The sequence below is a fragment of the Peromyscus maniculatus genome, chromosome 1 (genome assembly GCF_049852395.1).
Source record: "Peromyscus maniculatus bairdii isolate BWxNUB_F1_BW_parent chromosome 1, HU_Pman_BW_mat_3.1, whole genome shotgun sequence".
NCBI lineage: Eukaryota > Metazoa > Chordata > Mammalia > Rodentia > Cricetidae > Peromyscus > Peromyscus maniculatus.
This window is the reverse complement of record NC_134852.1, coordinates 194,086,706-194,105,637: the sequence shown is the minus strand read 5'-3', so window position 1 is coordinate 194,105,637 and position 18,932 is coordinate 194,086,706. Positions and strand designations below refer to the sequence as shown.

At 45.5% G+C, this 18,932-nt stretch overlaps 1 long non-coding RNA gene across 1 annotated transcript; it reads left to right on the top strand.

Moving 5' to 3' along the window:
- Positions 1 to 12: 12 nt before the first annotated feature.
- On the top strand, positions 13 to 7,706 carry LOC121823813 (uncharacterized). The gene is made up of 3 exons (XR_006065464.2): positions 13 to 2,046; positions 4,249 to 4,343; positions 7,352 to 7,706. It is a non-coding gene; the product is annotated as an uncharacterized LOC121823813 (long non-coding RNA).
- The last annotated feature ends 11,226 nt before the right edge of the window (positions 7,707 to 18,932 follow it).

Genomic DNA, 18,932 nt, shown 5'->3' with positions numbered 1-18,932 from the left:
TTTTTTTTTTTTTTTTTTTTTTTTAAGGTTCGGGCGCCAACGTCAGGCGAGGATGGAAAGGAGAGGGGGAGAGGCTAGGAATCGGTGTGACGATGAGCGAAAAGATGTCAAAGATGGAAAAGAGATCCTGTGGTCTGATATGATGGCTGGGTTGGAAACTCTGCAAAACGTCCACAGATTAGTGTTTCTGACTGCCACCCACCCCCACCAGGGAGCTAGGGGCTGCCTGGACTACTGGCCCTTTACGAGGAGCTGTAATATGGAAAGTAAGTGTGTGTGTGTGTGTGTGTGTGTGTGTGTGTGTGTGCGCGTGTGTGTGTGTGTGTGTGTGTGTCTTTAAAGGAATTCACCAGCCAAATGGAGAATAGGCCCCTATAATGGGTAGCAAGGGAGGCACATGTTGAACTGTTTATTTTAAGCAGGGCCCCGGCCATTTTAAGCATTCCAGATAGCATTGTTGAATTAATGGTTAACCAAGTCTTTATTTATTTTTAAATACTTATTTATTTTGTGACAGAACCTTGTGTATCTCCTTGGATTGGCTGTGTAGCTGAGGATAGCCTTGAACTCTTGATCCTCTGGCCTCCACCTTGCTGTTGTGCAGCACTAGGTCAAGTTCGTTTAATGATTTATTATATAAAGTGTTGGGAATTACACCCAGGGCCTTGCGCATGGTAGGAGTGCTTTACTTCCGAGCCATTAGAAAATCGATGACCTTCAAATTGACTGCAGCAGACATCTGTGTGGTGACACACACCTGGAATCCCAACACTGGGAAGGTGGAGGCAGGAGTATTACAAGTTCAAAATCATTCTTGACTAAATAGCCAATTTGAAGCCAGCCTGATCACATGAAACTCTGTGTCCCTCTCATTGAATAGCTCTGGTTTCTCTTCCACCACTGGGGGGTGGGGGTGGGGGATGCTGAATGTTAACTTAAAACGAATGAATTTTGTAATATGTAAATTGTACAATATAACGTTCTTTTAAAATTAGTCATAAAAGCATTTGCACACAGACACACAGAAGCCAATGAAGAGGGTGACAGTGTGTACCAGGCATTTTCTAGTATTCAGCAGGAGCCAAGTTCAATTGGTCGGGGAGGCAGAGGTGTGAAGATTACTCAAACCCATGAGTTTTAGACTGAGACTGAATTCAAAAGAAAGTAAATGAGACTGAACTCTAGAGGACCTGAGGAGTCTGGTTCCCAGCACTCATGTGGAAGCTGTAGGGGATGTAATGCCTTCTTCTGGCCTCCATGTGCACCAGGTACACATAGTGCAGGTGCACAGGCATACATGCAGGCAAAACACCCATGCACATTTAAAACGTTTTAAAAAAAAAGAATTGGTAACTGGTGAGATGGATGAGGGGAAGAGACGCTTACCACAAAGACTGACTGCCTGAGTTCAGGCCTCAGGACCCAGTGGTGGAAGGAAAGTGCTATTTCCCATAAGTTGTCCTGCTGTGGAGTAATCCTTTTGTACACTGAAGATGTTTTGCTCTCATTGGTTTAACAAAGAGCCAACTGGCCAATAGCTAGGCAGGAAGAGGTTAGATGGGAGAGCCAGACTGAGAGAATACTGGGAAGGAGGGTGGAGTTGCCAGCCAGACGCAGAGGGAGCAGGATGTGTAGAAAATAAGCTAACAAGCCATGAGCCACATAGCAGCACATAAATTAATTAAAGTTGTAAGAGCTAGTTAGTAACAAGCCTAAGCTATTGGCCGAGCATTTATAATTAATAATGAGTCTCTGTGTGGTTATTTGGGAGTGGGTTAATAGGACAGAAAAGTCCACCTACATTGTCCTTCATTCCCCGACCCCCTACATAAATAAATGTAACTTTAAATATTTTTAAAGAGAGTTATGTTCATTTTTGTCAAGTGTAGAGGAAAGAATGTCAGAGCAGAAGAAAAGTCAGTTTCCTCCACCACCACCCCCCTTTGTTTTTTCGGACAAGATTTCCTGCAGCCTCAGCTGGCCTGGAATTCACTCTGTAACTGAAGATGATCTTGAACTCCTGATCCTCCTGCATCTGCCTCCCAGGTACTGAGATTACAGGTTCTTGTCACAGTTCCCTGCTTGTAATAGAACCAGTTTGGAGAAAGTTATCCGACTCCTAAATCTAGGCAATCTGGTCTTCTTCAGTGTTATAAAATTAAAATTAATCACTGGCAGATAGTCTGCTCACCACCCCTACCTCCCCACCAGGCAAGATCTTACTCTGTAGTCCAGACTGGCCTAGAATTTCTGATAATCCTCCTGTCTTGGCCTCCTGAGTGTTGTGATAGAAAGCATTTGGCACACTCCAAGCATCTTTTTTTCCTTTGTAATTTAGATGCCATTTACTTTATGTATTTATTTGTTACTCTGCTTAGAAACAAGACTGGATAGAAGTGATGAGAACAGTCAGGGAGTCCATTGTCTTTGATGTTAAGTGTGATGTTTGCTGCAGGTTCTGTGCATTGATGTCTTTTATAAGCTGAGGACATTCCCTTGTATTCCTGGTTTGTTGAAAATTGTTTTTAATCATGGAAAAGTAATTTATTTAATTAGTTTATTTGATAAGTTTTCTCATTTTGACTCATTATTCAAATGAAAGTATAATCAAGGTAGGTTTTTTATTAGCTGTACTATTTATACACCTGATTATTAAAAGTTTTAAGGTGACATAGGGAACCAGCCATGGTATATAAGCTCATAGTTCTAGCACCTGGTAGACAGGTAGAAGAGTCAGGAGTTCAAGGGCAGTTTCTGCTATAGAGTTAGTTAGAGATCAGCCTGGGCTAATGAGATACTGTCTCAAAAAATAAAAATAAAAATAAGATGAGACAGGGAACGTGAAACAATTTAAATAGTAGCACTTTATAATTTATGGGTTTTTTTTTTCAGCTCAAAATATATAAGCCCACAGGACTGAATAGATGGCTCAGTGGTTAAAAAGCATTTGTTGCTCTTCCAGAGGACCAGGATTTAATTCCCAGCACCCACATAGTGGTTCACAACATCTGTGATTCACTACCAAGAGATCTGACGGTCTCTTCTGACCTCCATGGGCTCCAAGCATGCATGTGATATACATACATATGTGAAGACAAAACACCCTCACATAAAATAGAATGAATAAATATACAAAATTTATAGGCCTGATACATTATTGTAGGTATGAAAATGAAAAATGGTACCACTATTTTGGGAACAAGTCTGGCAGTTAGTTTCTTGTACAACTAAACACATACACATGTAGCTCAGTTCCAAACAATATTTACCCAAGAGAAACAAACACACAGGCCACATCAAGGTCAATCATAGCAGCCTTATGGATCACAGTCCCAAATTTGATCCACCCAAGTGGTCCTCTATAGGAAATGGAAACCAACCTAAGGTACATTCCTATCATGATAGTGGCAGTGGGAAGTTCCCAAACTGTTTGCTTTGTGAAAGGAACCAGAGAAAAGAGTCAGAGAATGATGCCATAGTGAAGTGTCGAGACAGACAAAGTATCTTTCTCTCCTTGTTTGAGGCAGGGTCTAACTTTGTAACTCTGGCTGTCCTAGAACTCATTACATAGACCAGGCTGGCCTCAGACTCACAGAGATCTGCCTGCCAAGTGATGTGGAATAACACTTTTGTACACTGTGAATATGTATTACTCTCATTGGTTTAATAAAGAGCCAACTGGCCAATAGCTAGGCAGGAAGAGGTTAGGTGGGAGAGCCAGACTAAGAAAACACTGGGAAAAAGGAGGGCCAAGTTGCCAGGAGACATAGAGGAAGCAGGAGATGATTTGCCATACTGAAAAAAAAATGTACTGCCGCCACATGGTAGAGCATAGATAAGAAATATGGGTTAAGTCAAGTTGTAAGAGCTGGTTAGTAACAAGCCTAAGCTATTGGGTGAGCATTTATAATTAATAAGTCTCTGTGTGTTTTTAGAGGTTGGCTGGTGGGACAGAAACTCCCAGCTACACCCAAGTGCTGGGATTAAAGGCATGCATCTCCATGCCCATCAGACAAAGTAATGTTCAATGGGGACAAATCAGAGGATTGGTATCATTGGAGAGGTTCTGAAGAGGCTTGACGGACCCTTGGTGGGAGGGTTGATACTCTTATTTCTACCCTTTGTTCTGGATCTCACAGGGGTAGGCTTCGGTAGGAATTCCACAAACGGTGTATTTCAGGATTCACTGTAAATTTTACACAATAGGTTAAAAACTACAAAAAAATTCTAACTTTTGGTTACTAACAGGCATGCTGATGTGTTTAGTGGGGAGGTGTACTGATGCTGGCACTTTCTTCAGTACACCAACATGGGAGATGGATTCATGTAAGGCAGAAGCACAGGTAGGTATATGATAAAACAACAGAAACTTAGCTACTATATGACCCACATGTGAGTGAGATGCTCTCAGATGTGTACCTAAAATAATGCAAAAATTATGTCCACACAAAACTTGTATACAAACATTAATAGCAACACCGCTCAAGTTTTCAGCAACTGATGAATGAAATGTACATCCATACTTTGGATTGTTATCACTATAAAGGAGTGACATGTTGATATAACACAGGTGAGACTTGAAACATTATGCTGAGTGAAAAACTGGGGGGCTGGGAAAATGGAGGGAATTATTGTCATCCCAGCACATGGGAGGCAGAGGCAGGTAGATCTCTTGAGTTAGGGGTCAGTCTGGTCCTGGTCGACATAGGGAGTTCCAGACCAGTCAGAGTTACATGGTGAGACCCTGCCAAAAACAAAACAAAACAACAAACAGACAAACAAACAAAAAACCAAAACACCCAAAAAGTCTGAATTGAGAACTCCATAGAGACACAAAGCAGAATAGTGACTGACTGTTGCCAGGCCATGTGAAGAGAAGGGAATAGGACTAATTGGGTGATGAAAATGTTCTAGAATTAGTGGTGATATCTGTTAAATACAATACACCCAAAATCACTGAAAAGCTGGGCATGGTGGTCCGCACCTACAGTTCCTGAACTTGGGAGGAGGAGATGCGAAGATTGAAGGTCCTCTGCAGCTACATAGGTCAAGGCCAGCCTGGGCTACATAAGACTCTGTCTCAAAAAACAATCCCCCTTCAATAAACCTACCACCAACGAAGTAGCAAGGAGAGGGGCATGGGGGGCTGGGGATATGGCTCAGTTAGCAAAAGGCATGTCCAGCATGGGTTCCATCTCCAGATCTAAGCCAAGCAAACAGAACCCCAGAAAATGTTGAGTGGCAGCTTTCATGTTCTGGGAAGTCCATCTCTTTCTCACCTCTTCTCTCCTTTTGTTGCTGCTGCTGGACTCCGAGGCCTTGCTCATGCTGTATGTTAGATGAGTTCTAATAGGGATCTAGACTAGTCTCAAAATTTAAAGCATTTGGGAAGCAGAGGCAGGCTGATCTCTTATGAGTTCAAGGCTGGCCAGGGCTACATAGTAAAAAGTGGTTCACAAAAAAAGAAAGGAAAAAAAGCCGTAATAACAAATGTTAAGGGTGAAATGTAGATACAGGATAACAGGGTGTTGTTTACTGCCAAATTTTTCAGTTTGGCTTGCTGTTAAGAACTTTAGGATGAGCCGGGCGGTGGTGGCGCACGCCTTTAATCCCAGCAGGCAGTGGCAGGTGGATCTTCAAGTTCCAGACCAACCTGGTCTACAGAATGAATTCCAGGACAGCCAGGGCTATACAGAGAAACCTGCTCTTAAAAAACAAACAACAAACAAAAAACCAAAACAACAACAAAAACCCAACAATAACAACAAAAAACCCCAACCAAACAAAAAAGAACTTTAGGGTCACTCAACCTCAGAAAAGGGGAGAGAATTGTGTGCCCAGTACAGGTAGGGCCAGGGATGAGGATGGAGGGGAGCGGGTAGAGGGGAGGGGGAATGGAACACCTCCTGCAAGGTTGGCAGGCAGGCACACAGGGGAGATGTGTAAGTTTGCAGTGCAAGGATGAAAGGATTTCCTTGGCCTGCTGTGAGTTGACCAAATTCTTCTCAACTGTGGGTGGTCACACCAGATGAGGAGGTGAGACTGTTGTGGGTGGTCACACTAGAAGAGGAGGTGAGACTGTTTCAAAAGCCAGCAGGGTCCCTGAATTGCATGAGACGCTGCAAGGCGGACAAAGGCTGGCCTTGGCAGCTCCCTTGGTAGCCAACCAGCTCCCCAGGCTCAGACCCAGCTCCCCAGGCTCAGACTGCCTGCCCGCGAGAAGAGCCAGCCCAGAGGAGCAGGGATTTGTACAAAGATGAGAATTCAAGAGATCAGGGGATGGAAACAGTTGCTAAGAGGTCTGAAGGATGTTTTAAATGCCTCTCAGTGGAGCTGCTGAGGAAGATGTGGAAGTTTGAAGTCCTGAGAGCTGTTGCTGGGGTGGTAAAGGGGAGCAGACGCCGGTGAACAGGTGCCTGAGCCCTGGATCTCGAGAACAGAGGTTAAAACGGACACAGCCACATTGGTGTAGAACATTCCCTCATTAATAAAGGGAGAAAGCCCTCAGGCAGGGAGGTTCAGAGGGATACTATCTCGGGTGGGAAACTTACCAGAACTGGAGTGAACAGTGTCTCTCCAAATTCCTAAAAACCAGGACTTCGTACATCGATCTTCACACTGGGTGAGTGTGGGCCCTGCTGGTGTCACTAGTGTGTTCATAGAATGAGGATAGTGTGGACAAAGACACACAAAGAGAACCCCAGATACTGGATAATTTTCAAGGCTACATCTCAGATCGGCAGCTCAGGGTTTCACAGCTTTCATAGTGAGCAGTGGATCACACCAGGCCTGTCAGGCCTCCCCTTAGAACAGGGACCAGGATGAAGAGATGGCAAGACAAAGGAGCAGCACACCTCTGTCGGCATGCCAATCATAGGCAAGAATAGCCACGTGAGGATCCCGGCTGAGGGATCACGAGGATGACAGACAGGTTGAAGTGCATGGGATTGTATTATGTTCCTAAAGGAGCAGCCATGAAGCCGAGGCTGTGATGTGCAGCATGATTGGCTGTCGCTGTTGAGGGGAGGCAGTCTCTGTGTTCAGAGGTTTAGTGCCTGTCTGGATGCCCTGGCTGGCTGTGGTGTAGACAGCACTGTGAATTAGGAAACATGCAGTCAGCATGGTTCAGTATCTACTCTTAAAGTCGTTATATTAATTTAAATAGATAAAACAACAACAAGACTCAAAAGGCCAATTGCAGTATTTGGTGCTTGTTTCTTTCAAAGATATTTTATGAATTTTGCTCATTGATTTTTGTGTTTATTTGTATTCTACCTCTCTGTGTCAGATAAGTAGCAGCTCTAGTACGGACTGCTGTTTATTTCCAATAACCATTTCTACCTTTAATAAGCTCTGACCTCTGGTTGCATCTGAGCTACAAGACTGCATGTATCAGGGCTGAAGAGACGGCTATGTGGTCTATTCATGTAGTGGGTAGCTGTTCCAGCTTTGACCTGGAAATACCACCCCCTTTGAGGCTTCGGTAACTATCACGCCTACAAGGTGGAGCTGAGAGAGGACCCCTGAAGACCCGAGATCCAGATGGGGGAGCTCTCTTGGTTCCTGGACCCTGGACGCTGGAGGTAGACCAAGCAGAGTTCTCCAGAGAACACCGCCGGACTGCGGACTGCGCTACACCTTTCCCAGACCCTGTAAACTATCCCTTTACTTGTGAGTTACCCCACAAAATAAACCTCCCTTTTAACTACGTGGAGTTGCCTTAATATTTTAACCAATATATTCATATACATAAAATAAAAATTTAAGACAAAAACATGTAAAAAGACTGTATATTTCCATTCCTTTTGCAAACAGGTGTGGCCATGTGATTAAGTTCTGGACAATGAGATATAAGTAGAAAGTACCATGTCGCCTCTTAGGGACATCGCCCTCTAAGAGGCAAGCCTTTGTCTTTGTCTTTTTGCTTGTCTGATTTTATTTATTTATTTTTTTAGTGCCAAATGTCGTTTATTGAAGGAGGGAGGAGGTCTTGAATACAGGCTTACAGTTGGAGAACCCTGGAGGGCAGAAGTTGCTACAGATGTTTTACAATCTTGCATCTAAGCTGTTAACGCCCATTGTGCAGGATACATAGACAAGGAACTTCTCTTAAGCATCCAGGAGGGTGAAACCCAGGAGGGAATTAGCATAGGGAGGACATCAAGGTCAAGGTCAGCAAGCAAGGCAACAGTTATCCAAAACTGGGGCCAGGACCCTACAGGTCCCACTTTTACTAATAAATGAGCTTCTGACTTAGGTTGCGTGGGACGTCAGCAGGTCACCTTACCTGTCATGGAGACGCCTGCCCAGGCCACACAGGCACTGTGTCTTAGGTTGGTGAGCGCCCCCCACAAAATACCTGTCTCTGAATACTCATTATCATACCGGCTCAATCGTGTGTGAGCTGCAGTTAACTGCTGTCAAAATTCTCAAAGTGGCGCTGGGCTTGCAATCTGTGTGTTTGATTGATTTTATTTTTACAGTTAAAAGTGTCTCGCTAAATGGCTCAGGCTGGTGTTGAACTTTGCATCCTGCTATCTTAGTCTCTGTATTACAGGATGCCCCACCACACCCAGATTTTTTTCTTTCGTTTTGTTGTCTGGAAAGTGAATGTGATGGCTAAGCTCTCAAAGTCATGTTGAACTCTGAGGCTGAGAGGAAATGGCAGTGGAGGTAGTGAAGCCTCAAAGACACAAAGTCTATACTGACTGCTTAGGGGTCTAGGTGAGAAAGAAGCAGCCTGTCCTGCCCAGCCAACCAGGACCTTTTAAAAGCTGACACCATGACCAGAAAATCTACAGAGTGGTTTGAAATCACCAATCACCTGCAGAGTACCAGAGTAGGTAACAGACAATAATTGTCACTACCAAACATGTTATTTTTAGTAGATTTCTGAGATATAATTTACATGCTAGAAATTTCCCTCATTTAAAGCCTGCAGTTCAGTGGCTGTTAGATGTTTAGAGTTATGCAGCCATTACTGTAACCTAATTTTAGGACATTTGCATTTCCCCAAAAGGAAACTTTTTACCCATTTATCTAAGTTAGGTATTTATTCTCTTCCTGACCTCCCCTGGAAAGTGCTTCACCTCAGTTGTTTCCTTTAGTCTTCCAGTAACCTCTGACTTTGGTACTGTTATCTCTTTATTATTATTATTATTAAGAAAAATTTCTATTCATTTTACATACCAACCACAGATCCTCTCTCCTCCCTCCTCCTGCCCCCCATCCTTCCCCCCAAACCCACCCCCCATTCCCACCTCCTCCAAGGCAAGGTCTACCATGGGGAGTCAGCAGAACTTGGTACATTCATTTGAGGCAGGTCCAAGCCCCTCCCCCTGCACCAAGGCTGCACAAAGTGTCCCATCATAGGCACTGGGCTCCAAAAAGCCAGTTCATGCTTCAGGGACAGATCCCTATCCCACTGCCTGGGGGTCCCCTAAACAGTTCAACCTAAACAACTGTCTCGCCTATCCAGTGGCCCTAGTCCATGGTACTGTTATCTCTTTTTCTTCCTTTTTTTAAAGGTTAATTATTGGGGAAAATTATAATGGCCACTCCACGTAGTTAAAAGGAAGATTTATTTAGTGGATGACTTACAAATGAAGGAATGGATAGGTTGGGGGGGGTGGGGGGGGTGTCTGGGGAAGGTGTATCGCAATCCAGCGGTGTTCTCTGGAGCTCTGCACAGTCAATCTCCACCGTCCAGGGTCCAGGCGCAGAGAGATTGCCCAGAGAGAGCGCTCGCCCATCCAGCTCTCGGGTTTCCAGCACCTCCCCTCGCCCCGCCTCGTAGGCGTGACAGTTGCCAGAGTCTCAATGGGGGGTTGGAACTTCCAGATCCAAGCTGGAATGGCTACCCACTACAGTTAATTTTTTAAAAAATTGTGAATTATGTGTATGGATTCGTGTCTGTGTGTGGGTTTATGAACACGTGCAGATGTTTAAGGAGTCCATTGGAACCTCTGGAGCTAGAGTTAAAAGCAAGTTGTGAACTGCACAGTGTGGGTGCTGGGAATGAAATCCACATTGTGTCTGGGAACCAAACCCAAGTCCTCTCAAAAAATGGTAATTATTCTTAACCGTTTGGACTGGACAATCTTTCTAGTCCCCACACAAACTCTTACTGCTGGGGCTAGGATTCAGACTCAGGTTTTGTGTGTGTGTGTGTATTATTTAAAATTTTATTTATTATGTATGTGGGTATTTTGCCTGTTTGTATGTCTGTGTACCATATATGTGTCTGGTGCCCATAGAAGCTAGGAGAGGCATAGGATCCTTTAGAACTGGAGTTATAGAAGGTTGTGAGCCACTGTGTGGGTGCTAGGAACTGAATCTAGGTCCTCTGGAAGAGCAGTAAGTGCTTTTTAACCACAGAGCCATCTCTCCAATCCTATTATCAATTATAAATAAATTAATTAATTAAATTTGATTTTTTTTTTTTTGAGTCAGAGTTTCTCTGTGTAGTCCTAGCTGTCCTGGAACTGACTCTGTAGACCAACCAAGCTGGCCTCGAACTCAGAGATTTGCCTGTCTCTGCCTCCCGAGTGCTGGGATTAAAGGCTTGGACCTCCACCTGGCTTTTTTTTTTTTTTTTTTTTTAAATCATTCAGGCTGGCCTTGAACTCTCTGTGTGGTTGAAGATGCTCTTGAACTCCTGATCCTCCTGCCTTTCACTTCCTGAGTGCAAGGATTACAGGTGTGGACCATCACACCCAGCTTAAACTCAGTTTGAACCTGTGCCAAAGCCTGACCTTCTCAAACTGCTACCAGAACCCAGGTGCCATTACCTAGGATTGGAAGTCGTCAGAAAGTTTCCTCCCTCCCTCCCTCCCTTCCTTTCTTCTTCCTTCCTTCCTTCCTTCCTTCCTTCCTTCCTTCCTTCCTTCCTTCCTTCCTTCCTTTCCTTCTCCCTTCCTTCCTTCCTTCCTTCCTTCCTTCCTTCCTTCCTTCCTTCCTTCCTTCCTTCCTTCCTTCTTTCCCTTTTCCTTCCTCCTTCCTTCATTTTTCCTTCCTTCCTTCCTTCCTTCCTTCCTTCCTTCCTTCCTTCCTTCTTTCCCTTTTCCTTCCTCCTTCCTTCATTTTTCCTTCCTCCTTCCTTCCTTTCTTTCTCCCTTCCTTCCTTCTTCCTTTCTCCCCTCTCCATCTCCCTCTTCCTCTCTCTCTCTCTCTCTCTCTCTCTCTCTCTCTCTCTCTCTCTCTCTCTCTCTCTCTTTCTTCTTTCTGTGCTGGAGATCCAGCCCAGGGTCTTGCACACTGGGCAAAGCTCTCTGCCTTGTTCTTACTCGTCCAGGCCTGATGATGGTTTCCCCCAATGCCCTGGCCCGCAGTCATGCCCTATTTCTGTCTCATTGCCTATGCCCTTTGCATTTCCTTGGCCAGCCATGTGCCATTTGTGTCCAAGCTCAGACTTTTCTTGTAATCCAGTGCTGACAGATCAGCTCAAGCTGTCCGGGCCTACTCAGGTTACCCAGCACTCCCATGCAGGACAGGTTTAGACTGTTTCCCGGCGCCCCTTAGACCCTTCCCATGGCATCCCAGAGCTTTGGTCCTTCCTTATCTTCCACCCCCACACAATCCCTTTGCTCCTGACATGCTGGGCCCATGCCAGCTTCCAAATGTGTCTAACATGTTCCTGTCCCTCTGTGCATGGCCTTGTTCCTTGTGTTGGAAATGCCTTTGCCCAGTCTCCAGAGAATGAAATCCTACCCATTCCGGCTACAAATTCTCCATGAAGCTGGCTCTGCTCCTGCCAGCAGCCAATCATTTCCCGCGCCTCCTCCCCGCCCCCACTCCACTTACTTCCCCAGGCTCACTTCTTGCCTAGTGACTGGGGCTCCTCTAGCCTGTAGGATCCTTCAGTTTAGGGGCAGTCCTATGATTGGCTCAGCTGGAGTCATTTGCTCCACTCCTGTGCAGAACACATGCATTGAGGTTAGAGGATCAGCAGAGGATCCCCAAAGAGATGCTGGGTGAATCAAAACAGAACCACGTCTAATGCGGTGGATGGGACGATGCTTTCCCATAAGGCCTGAGTAAAAGCATTGTTTCATTTTGTTAACTTTCTTTTTCATTGCTGCAGATCCAACACAGAGTCTCATGAATGCTAGGCAAGTGTTCTACTTTGAGCTAGGACCCTAACCCTTATTAAGTTCTTTGATTTAATTCACTTGTTCAACCAAAAAAAAAAAAAAAAAAAAAAGGTAGAGTGAGCCAAACACAACTCAGTCTTTAACCTAGGGAGACAGTGACATTAATCAGAGCATTACACAAACAGATCTAGACGTACAGCAAACGTCAAATGAAAACCTGGAATGCAAAGATGGAGTCTCTCGAAAGGGTTTGCACTTCCTAGTGTCAATGACCATGACCAGGACAAGGTTTTTTACTTCATAATTAGGATGTTCCTTTAAATTCACATGTTCCAGGTGAGCTACTTTTGGACTTAATTTACACGGACGTGTAAACAAAGGTGTAAAGCCACTCTCTCTTCCTACCACTTTGAAAGAAGATAAATCCCACAAATGGAGATGTGTACACCTGGGGGGTTGGGGGGTCATCTCCTGATGCATGGGGGTGAAGTAGGGGGTGTGTTAGTCCCTCTCCCCTCCTTTCCTCTCCCCACTCTTCCTTGTAAAATAGTGTGTGTGTGGTGTGTGTGTGTGTGTGTGTGTGTGTGTGTGTGTGTGTGTGTGTGATTTGATGAAAAAGCCAGAGTAGCAAGTCAGTATCTTCCTGTACTGCTTTTCACCTTTTCTTTCTTTCTTTCTTTTTTTTGAGACAGGTTTTCTCACTAAGCCTGAAGGTCACCATTACAGTTAGGCTGGCTAGCCAGTGAGCTCTCAAAGGATCTTCCTTCCTCTGTCCCTCAACACTGAGCTTCCCTTTCTTCTGTGGCAAACACTCTCGCCCACTGAGGCACCTCCCCAACACCCGCTTCCTTTCTCTTTATTTCTGTGATGTGGGAAGATCACATCCAAGGCCTTGCACCACTAGACAAAATATGAATGATAATAGTCTCCATTAGCTCATATCTTTGAATGTTTGATTCCCAGTGGTGGAAACTATTTAGGAAGGATTAGGAGGTGTGGCCTTGTTGGAGGAGATATGTTACTAAAGTGTGGGCTTTGAGGTTTTAAAAGCCCTCACCAGGCCCAGTCTCTCTCTCTCTCTCTGTCTGCAGCTTATGGATCAGATATGCTCTTGGATACTGCTCCAGTGCCATGCCTGCCTGCCTACCTGCCTGCCTGCCTGCTGCCCTGCTCCCTGCCATGGTGATCATGGATTCTAAACCCCTGAAACGTGTTAGTAAACCCCCCAAATTAAATGCTTCCTTTTATAAGCTGCCTTGGTCATGGTGTCTCTTCACTAAACAGTAGCTAAGATGTTCTGCTGCTCAGCTATGTTTATCACTGTTCGTGTAACACACTGAGCAAATTGACTTCCAAAGATCGGGGTCTAGGGTGGGGCAGGAAGTCCTGGCAGGGAGTACATGGTGGAGCAAGGTGGTAGAGAGGAAGCAAGGAGGGATGGAGGAAGGGAGAGAAGGATGGATGGATGGATGGATGGATGGATGGATGGATGGATGGATGGATGGATGGAGGAAGGGAGAGAGAGCGTCGAGGGGCAAGATCTCCCTTTCAAAGGCACACCTCCAGTGACTTCACTGTAGCCCAGGCCACTCTGGAACCTGGAGTGTGTGTGGCTACCTTGGAAGTCCCCAGCAGCATGCAGAGCCTCCTGCCTGCTTTTGATGGGACAGCAGAGAAATCCAATGCAAAGGGTCTGGTCTGTTTGCAGGCTTCTGCAGCCACTGAAAGGCGCTGTGCTCGTTAGTTTTTTTTTTTTTTAATCAGCTCAACACAACAAACACAACACGACAGGAACCTCAATGGAGAAAATGCCTCCATCCTATTTAAGGGTTAAACTCTCCCACAACTGACTTTAGGTTTTAGTTCTCTAGGAAGGGCAAAACAGATCTCTCTCCCAACAAAGGGCCATTTATCTACAATACCCTTGCAGTCAGGGATGAGAGAGAGAACAAACACAAGGTCTAAGTCGGCCCCACAAAGTCTCAAGAACAAGTCTTGCAGCCCCTTCTGGGTCTCGTCCAGACTTGCTTAAGCTTGTGCAAGTATGTCCAAAAATGATAAGACTGAACCCCAGCAAATTACAAGTGTACTAGTGTAACTGCTGCTTGCTTAACCAATTATGTATGAGATGGCCTGACTGTCCCTGAGACTCCCCTTAGCTGTGCTTAAAAGGTGCCTGCACGCTCCTCTCAGGGTCGTCGCCATTTTTGTACAGGTGAACAACTCCTCATGCATGCTGGAATATTAATAAATGCTCTTTGCTCTTGCATACTTTTGGAATCTGGGGTCTTTCTTCAGCGTTTTCTCGGACCCCTAAAATATCAAGTATCTGTGGTATTTTCTTGATTAATGATTGATGTGGGAGGGCACAGACATCGTGGGTAGTATCACTGGGCAGGTGTTCCTGGGAGGTAAAAGACTTGACTCTAGGAGCAAGCCAATGAGCAGCACTGCTCCAGGGTTTCTGCTTCCTTTCCTTCCCTGAGTTCCTGCCCTGGCTTCTCTCAACAGACTGCGACCTCGGATATATAAGCCAAATCAACTCGCCCCCCCCCCCCCCAGTTGCTTTTGGTCATGGTCTTTATCATAGCAATATAAGCAGCCCAGGACAGTGACCATCACCCCATCCTCCCTCGGATCTGCCCCCTGTGCCAGGCCTGGCTGCTTGGCAGAGCTCTGGCTTTCAGAACTTAGCTCTCACCTCTGCTGTGACAGCCTTAATGGCAGGGTGCCCCAGCCTGGGGACAGTGTGTGAGCTTTCTGGGGCAAGGGGCAGGACTCGCTTGGCTCCCAGTCTCCACCCCGAGCTGGGGCCTGGGAAGTGCAGAGTGCTTGCAGGCCTTGTCTCTGCTGGCCTTTGCCTAGGACCAGGTTGTGCCTGGCTATGGTGGGAAAATGACCCCTGACATGGCGTTCCTGGTGCTTTGGTCATTTTTAGTCGTAAAGGATTGGCCCCTTTCCCCTTTGACTCATCCTGTCTGATCTTTAAGACAGAAGGATGAGATAATTACAACTCTTTCTAAATGTAAAACAGCATTTTGTGGTTTTATTTTTGAGGCAGGGTCTCATGTAGCCCAGGTTGGCCTCAAACTCACTATGTAGGCCAGAATGACCTTGATTCCTGATCATCCTGCTCCCACTTCCCAAGTGTTGAGGTTACAAGTATATACTATCATGTTTGACTTACAATTTAAATTGTTTTTTTGAGGCAGGGCCTTGTGTAGCCCAGACTAGCTTCAAACTCTACAAATAACCAAAGATGACTTGAAGTTCCTGAGCCTCCTGCTTCTGTCTTCCAAGTGATGGACTACAGGAATTCACCACAATGCCCAGCTTACTAAGATTTTTTATTATTTTATTTCATTTTTGAGACAAAGAGTCATGTAGCCAAAGATACTCAGAACTCCTGATCCTCCTGCCTCTACTTCCCAAATGCTGGAATTACAGGCATAAACCAAGGGATGTTTTAGCAAGAAACATATTTTTATGTGTTATTTGTATAGCTGGACAATGTACAATGAGGTAAATATCATAGGTAAAAAGAAAACCCTTAGAATAATATGTCAAAGCGTTTGTCATGCCAGGTGGTGGTGGTACATGCCTTTAATCACCGCACTTGGGAGACAGAGGCAGGCGGATCTTTGTGAGTTCAAGGCCAGCACGGTCTACAAAGCGAATGATAGGACAGCCAGTACTGTTACACAGAGAAACCCTGTCTTGCAAAGCCAAAAAAAAAAAAAAAAGTTTGTCATAATAAATAATTTATTGTCAGCCGGGCGGTGGTGGCGCACGCCTTTAATCCCAGCACTTGGGAGGCAGAGCCAGGCGGATCTCTGTGAGTTCGAGGCCAGCCTGGGCTACCAAGTGAGTTCCAGGACAGGCGCAAAGCTACACAGAGAAACCCTGTCTCGAAAAACCAAAAAAAAAAAAAAAAAAAAAAAAAAAAAATTTATTGTCAAAGAAGTCAAAGAAAGGGAGAAAGAATGTGGTTTTGGGGATAGATATAGGACGTTGTAGTGCGTGGGTTCTCAACTTGTGGGTTATGACCCCTTTGGGTATTGAATGCTGTTTTCGCAGGGGTTGAATATCAAATATCCTGCATATCAGATATTTACATTATGATTTGTAACAGTAGCAAAATTACAGGTCTGAAGTAGCAGCAAAAATAATTTACTGGTGTGGGGAGGCTGTCACCACTACATGAAGCTGCCACATTAGGAAGGCTGAAAACCACTGTTTTAGGGGGACTATCAACTGCTCCCTCACATAGGTTCTTATGTGTCACCCAGGCTGGTCTCCTAATCCTCCTGCCTCATCCTGAGTTATTGTGATTACAGCTATGTTCCGCTGCACCCCAAGATTGTTTGATGAGAGAACACATGTACCCACACTCAGACACACTCATCACGTCTGCCAAGTGCAATGTTAACAGTAAGCATCACAGAGGGCAGTATTGCAGCTGGGGATCTTGTCTGCTTGTGCTGTTTTCCTGAGACAAGATCTTCCACCGTAGCCCAGGCTGGCCGCCGGCTTTCGGTATTCTTTCTTCCTCAGCCTTCCCAATGCTGGGCTTTCAGGTGTGGACTCCTGATTTTTGATTTTTAAAAATATTCAATGTTGATAATGTAGCTCAAAGGTAGAGTGCTCATTTAGTGCTTGTAAGGCCCTGGGTCCAATGTCAAACCCTGGGAAAAAACAAAAGCCAGGTGGAAAAGCTGGGTGTGGTGCGCATGCCTGAAATCTCAGGACTTGGGAAGTGGAGGCCAGCTTTGGCTACATAGGAAGTTTGAGGCTGACCTGAGTTGTACAAGCCTGTTTCAAAAGCAAAATAAGAGAAAAACAACAAAAGCCTTTAGTGGGTACCCTTACCTCGTCCGTTATCAGGCCCAATATTGGGGCAAGGTTCAGAAATACAGCATCTACAATGCCTTTTGCTCTGATCAAGCCGTCCTGCTATAATTTAGAGGAATAAGAAGCCCGGACACAGGGTTGGGGATTTAGCTCAGCGGTAGAGCGCTTGCCTAGCAAGCATAAGGCTGGGTTCGGTCCTCGGCTCCAGAAAAAAAGAAAAAAAAGTGTGGATACATAAAGCAAAGTGGGACAATAAAATATAGTGGAGCAAGTTTGTAACCCCAATGCTCAGCCCACTGAGGCAGGAGGATTGTGAGTTCTAAGCCAGCCAGGGCTAAACAGGGGACCATGTTGCAAAACAAAACAAAAAGTACACAGTAGAGGATTTAACATAGCAAGACCCCTTGGGGTTCTAAGTGGTCGCTTTTTTGAGGGTGAAAACGGAGGCCGGGTCATGGGCAGATCCCTGTAGCTCAATCCTGCTACTACTTCCTTCCTTCTCCTCCGTCAAGGCTGAGCCTGGACACCTGAAGAGTATCAGAACAGCACCTTTTCCTCACAACAGTCTCAAGTGTAGTCGGATGAATTGGCGATGACCTTCAGGCAGACTCAAGGCCAGACCCCTGCAGGACCCTCCCCAATAGGCCGGCCTTCCCCTCACCACACCTGGAGTTCTAGGAGGCTGTTTTCTGCCTTGATATTTAGTGCTTCATAATTCTGAGCATATTCTGTTGCATGTGGCTCGCTCTCTCTCTCTCTCTCTCTCTCTCTCTCTCTCTCTCTCTCTCTCTCTCTCTCTCTCTCTCTGTAGGGGGGTTTGGGCATGAGTGAGTGGATGCGTGTGTCTGTGCGCGTGCACGAGTGTGTGAGTGAGTATGTGTGTGCGTGTACATGTGGCAGCCAAAGGACAGCTTCAGGTGTTCTTCCTCAGGAGTCACCCGTTTTGGTTTTTGAGAGAGCATCTCCCAATGGCTTGGAGTCCATCATTTAGGCTCGGCTGGTTGCCAGCAAACCCCAGGAATCCTCCAGTCTGTCTCCCCAGTTCTGGGATGACCGCTGTCTGCCAGTTTGTCTGGCATTTTTAAACATGGGTTCTGAAGGCCTCATGTTTGCGCTTTATGAACTGAGCCATCTCCCCAGCACTGTGTGCGGCTTTCACGTATTCACTTTGTCTCCTCATTGAGGGCTGAGGACATTCATGGCCTTTAGCTGGGATGCCTCTTCAGGCTGTCACAAATCACTGCTGGACAAGCATGCTCATCACCATTCTGAATAAGGATGATCTTATAGCTGACCGGGGGTGTCAGTTGCGTGTGGCCCACAGCCCCCAGGAGTGATACTTACTTTCAGTCAGAAATCATGGTGTTGGAACAGCTGGTTTTACGGAGAGACTCACCCTTCTCCATGGTAGCAGGTTCAACTGTAGTTGTGGTAATGCATGGTTTTCCCCGCGGGGAGAGAGATGTGTTCTCTCAGGAGGCAGGGTAGCGTTCCTTGTGTCATTTCAAACACTGGTCTTATTTCAACAAGTGCTAGACACTGTGTTGCTAAGCAGCTTTTCAGGATCATCACATTTAATTTTGGAAACAGCCCTGTGAGAATCACTATTACTCCTATTTTACAGAAGAGGAAATGGGATCAGAAACCCAAGTGACTTTTCCAGGGCCACACAGCTGGAAGTGACGGAGCTAGGACTTGAACCTGAGTTCACTGACTCCAGAGCCTATGTTTTTTTTTTTTTTTTTTTTTTTTTTTTTTTTTTTTTTTTTTTTGTCTTTTCCAAGACAGGGTTCTTGTGTAGTTCTGGATGTCCCGGAACTAGCTCTGTAGATCAGGCTGGCCTCGAACTCAGATCCACTTGCCTCTGCCTCCCAAGTGCTGTGATTAAAGGTGTGTGCCCTCATGCCTGTGAGAGCCCATGCTTTTAATTACTATGCACATTTCCCTCAGGATCATGTTGGTGAGCCAGAAATAGTGGGCTGGAGAATT